This window comes from Mus caroli, unplaced genomic scaffold (assembly GCF_978045245.1).
Source record: "Mus caroli unplaced genomic scaffold, Mus_caroli_1 scaffold_5, whole genome shotgun sequence".
Taxonomy (NCBI): domain Eukaryota; kingdom Metazoa; phylum Chordata; class Mammalia; order Rodentia; family Muridae; genus Mus; species Mus caroli.
Window position 1 is genome coordinate 128,560,684 of NW_028227260.1, and position 4,858 is coordinate 128,565,541.

The 4,858-nt window shown below is 40.4% G+C and overlaps 1 non-coding gene across 1 annotated transcript; it reads left to right on the top strand.

Moving 5' to 3' along the window:
• The first annotated feature begins 557 nt into the window (after positions 1 to 557).
• On the top strand, positions 558 to 618 carry LOC115030149 (U7 small nuclear RNA). The gene has a single exon (XR_003835774.1). It is a non-coding gene; the product is annotated as a U7 small nuclear RNA (small nuclear RNA).
• Positions 619 to 4,858: the final 4,240 nt, after the last annotated feature.

The window sequence follows — 4,858 nt, forward strand, 5'->3', positions numbered from 1 at the left end:
TAAGAATAAAGGGGCTGGGGTCATGGGATGCAGATTCATAGAATAATCAAAAGGAAACCTGGAGTAAATGACTGAATTGATATGTATAATAAAAGACTGGGCTTATGATCTGCATGAGATGAGCTAGTAGAAAGTGTTAGCAGTTCTTTTCAGAATTTTCTCTAGTGAGAGCTGAGCTATCTGGAGAAGTCTGGAGAGTGAAAACAGCTCTTCAAGATTTTTTTTCTGACAGGATTTCTAATTTTAGACAGAAAAATCCATGGAGAGTGATGAGAGCCCTTTTAGAATTTTTTATAGCCCTTTTAGAATTTTTTTCTAACAGGATATTCGACTTGGTTAGAAATTGCAAGAGTTAGAAAGCCAACATAGCTCTTTTAGAAGGTTCCCAGTACAGGGGAACGCCAGGGCCAAAAAGTGGGAGTGGGTGGGTAGGCGAGTGGGGGGGGGGAGTGTATGGGGGGACTTTTGGGATAGCATTGGAAATGTAAATGAGGAAAATACCTAATAAAAATAAAAAAGAAGGTTCTCTAGCAGCTATCAAGAGAAGGCTGTCTAAAGAGTGAACGTAGCTCTTTTAAATTTTTTTTCTGGCTTTCTGATTTTGATCAGAAAACCCAAGAATTACTTTTAGAATTTTTCTAACAGGATTTATGACTTGGTAGGAAAAGAATTATTTTATATCAGCATTTCTGACTTTGGTCAGAAAGCCCATGAGCTATCCAGAGACCTTTTGGAATTTTTACTAGCAGAGAGAGCTGTCTCAAGCAGAAAAGCTAGAAAGCTAGCTGCCTTAGCCAGAGAGGGTTTTTGTTTTGTGTTGTTTTTTTTGGGGGGGAGGGGGTTCAAGACAGGGATTCTCTGTATAGCCCTGGCTGTCCTGGAACTCACTCTGTAGACCAGGCTGGCCTCGAACTCAGAAATCAGCCTGCCTCTGCCTCCCAAGTGCTAGGATTAAAGGCATGCGCCACCACCGCCCGGCAGAGAGGTTTTTAAGAATAGCTAGAAAAAGCTGTCTAGAGCAGAGCAGAACACACTCACGTGCACACACACACACACACACACACACACAGACACACACACACACACACACACAGAGAGAGAGAGAGAGAGAGAGAGAGAGAGAGAGAGAGAAAGAGAGAGAATAGAAAAAGCTCAACAGAACCTAGGCCATCAGCTTGGATCCATGATTTGACGTTGAGTCATTTCTCTCTTTTTTTTTTCTTTTAAAATATTTTTATTAGGTATTTTCCTCATTTACCTTTCCAATGCTATTCCGACACCCCCCCACTCCTCTACCCACCTACTCCCACTTTTTGGCCCCGGCATTCCCCTGTACTGGGGCATATAAAGTTTGCAAGTCCAATGGGCTTCTCTTTCCAGTGATGGCCGACTAGGCCATCTTTTGATACATATGCAGCTAGAGACAAGAGCTCCGGGGTACTGGTTAGTTCATATTGTTGTTCCACCTATAGGGTTGCAGATCCCTTTAGCTCCTTGGGTACTTTCTCTAGCTCTCTGTGATCCATCCAATAGCTGACTGTGAACATCCACTTCTGTGTTTGCTAGGCCCCGGCATAGTCTCACAAGAGACAGCTATATCTGGGTCCTTTCACCAAAATCTTGCTAGTGTATGCAATGGTGTCAGCATTTGGAGGCTGATTATGGGATGGATCCCTGGATATGGCAGTCTCTAGATGGTCCATCCTTTTGTCTCAGCTCCAAACTTTGTCTCTGTAACTTCTTCCATGGGTGTTTTGTTCCCAATTCTAAGAAGGGGCAAAGTGTCCACACTTTGGTCTTCATTCTTCTTGAGTTTCATGTGTTTCACAAATTGTATCTTATATCTACAGAACATTTTATCCTAAAACAAAAGGACATACCTTCTTCTCAGCACCTCATGGTACCTTCTCCAAAATTGACCATATATAATTGGTCACAAAACACGCCTCAACAGATACAAAACTATTGAAATTGTCCCATGCATCCTATCAGATCACCATGGACTAAGGCTGAACTTCAATAACAACATAAATAATGGTAAGCCAACATTCACGTGGAAAATGAACAACACTCTTCTCAATGATGCTTTGGTCAAGGAAGGAATAAAGAAAGAAATTAAGGACTTTTTAGAGTTCAATGAAAATGAAGCCACAACATACCCAAACTTATGGGACGCAATGAAAGCATTTCTAAGAGGAAAACTCATAGCTCTGAGTGCCTCCAAAAGGAAACTAGAGAGAGCACACATTAGCAGCTTGACAACACACCTAAAAGCACTAGAACAAAAGGAAGCAAATTCACCCAAGAGGAGTAGACGGCAGGAAATAATCAAACTCAGGGGTGAAATCAACCAAGTGGAAACAAGAAAAACTATTCAAAGAATCAACCAATCAAGGAGCTGGTTCTTTGAGAAAATCAACAAGATAGATAAACCCTTAGCCAGACTCACTAGAGGGCACAGGGAAAGCATCCTAATTAACAAAATCAGAAATGAAAAAGGAGACATAACAACAGATCCTGAAGACATCCAAAACACCATCAGATCCTTCTACCAAAGGCTATACTCAACAAAACTGGAGAACCTGGATGAAATGGAGAAGTTCCTAGACAGATACCAGGTACCAAAGTTGAATCAAGATCAGGTTAATGATCTAAACAGCCCTATATCCCCCAAAGAAATAGAAGCAGTCATTAATAGTCTCCCAACTAAAAAAAGCCCAGGACCAGATGGGTTTAGTGCAGAGTTCTATCAGACCTTCAAAGAAGATCTAATCCCAGTTCTTCACAAACTATTCCACAAAATAGAAGTAGAAGGAACTCTACCCAACTCATTCTATGAAGCCACAATTACTCTGATACCTAAACCACAGAAAGACCCAACAAAGATAGAGAACTTCAGACCAATATCCCTTATGAATATTGATGCAAAAATCCTCAATAAAGTTCTTGCTAACCGAATCCAAGAACACATCAAAACAATCATCCATCCTGACCAAGTAGGTTTCATCCCAGGGATGCAGGGATGGTTTAATATACGGAGTCATTTCTTTATGCAGCTCTCAAACAGGGCTTCTCTCAGGAACCCCTGCATTCAGCTCTGCTCACTTCTGTGTGCTTGCTGCTGATGGATGCCAGAAGAGGGCATTAGATCCTCTGGAGCTATTGTTATAGATGGTTGTGAGCTTCCATGTGGGTGATAGGTTCTCTGGAAGAGCAACCAGCACTCTAAAGCACTAGCAATTTTTCCAGTCCCTTCATAATACTATTATTAGTTGCAGCTGATGGGAATGGTCTCTAATACAAGCACTCAGAACGCATAGGCAGGAAGAATTCTATGAATTTGAAGACAGCATGATCTATAAAGAGTTGCAGGTCAACAGGAGAGAAAGTCTGCCCCTCCTTGCCAAAAACACTATAGCAGTACACATTTGTTCACAGATGTTGCATTTTCATAATTCCCTCTTCCTCTTTACATTAAATGCTCTTTAGGTATTTTCGAAGTGTCTGTTATGTTTTCTAGATCCAGGGTAGAGGACTTTTCTGAAGAATCAGACAGATTTCTTTGAAAGATTCTGCTTATCTTTACTTTTATAAGGCAGGAGTTGGTCTTTTTGGAAAATATTATTAATATCTAGAAATGGAAGGGTGGAAATATCAGTGTCCTGGAAAAAGTAGTCTGAAATGCTGAGATGGCATTTGTGACTGAGGCAACAGCCATGTGTACAACACCATTTACCTCTATCGTTTTCCAGGAAATGGCTAGGTCCAGATATTGCTATAACTTGTTTTACTCACAGACTAAGGCACCTTGTCAATTGAACATCTGTTGATGGACGAGGAAACATTTCTTTAGCATTTGATAGAACGTTAATGTCACCTTTTCCAAATCCTCTAGCAGGCCAATTGCAAAATTTTTAGACATGCCCATAAATCTTCTGATATCCCTTTATCCACAGAATTTTCAGGAGTATTTGGGGAAGTTGAATCCTGTGAACAATTCAATGACTGCATCTTTTTTTCTAAAAGTAGAGGGAAATACAAAGAAGTATGTGGTAAGGGCTTTTTCTTTGGTGGAATTTATGAATTAAATGACATGGTGATTTTCAGAGATGATTCCCTTCCAAATAACAGTAGATTGAGGTGCAGATCTACAATTTCTGTACTAATGAAACAAGCTACTCTCCTAGAAAATACACTTCTCTTTAGTACACATCTTTTTACACTTTGGCTTGGAATCTCAATTTTCCCCTGTGGCTGGAGAGAAGGCTTGGTGGTCATGAGTACATGTTGCTCTTCCAGAGGACCTCGATTTGGGTCCTAGACCCACGTGGTAGCTCATAACCATCTGTAATTCTAGTTGCAGAGGATTCAATGCTCTCTTCTGACCTCCTCAGGCATCATCAGGCATACATGTGATACACAGGCATACATCCAGGCAACACAATCACACAGTTAAAATAATCAGTATGTCTTCAAGAATTACCATATTGTAATATAGGAAGCTGGCAAAGTTCTCAGTCGTCCATAATTTCATACTTTCTACATATTCCTGTGTGGCAGCAAACCTCATGTTTTGAAGTAGCCATTAGATTTTTATCAAAGTTTTCAAAGTGTATCTACAAACTTCTCTTTTAGTTCAGTGCCAGTGTCAGTTGAATAGAATACATACATGAGAAACCTGAAAAACATGTCCTCTAAAAGGGATGGAGGCAATACAGTCATGCATGATGGCAAGATATGGCTATCATCCCTCATGATATCAAGCCCATTTCAGATGAATTTTTCATCTTGTAGAGAGATGTAAGATGCTGCTGATTCCTCTCACTTTACTGACTGTATGATAACCACAAACTTCTCT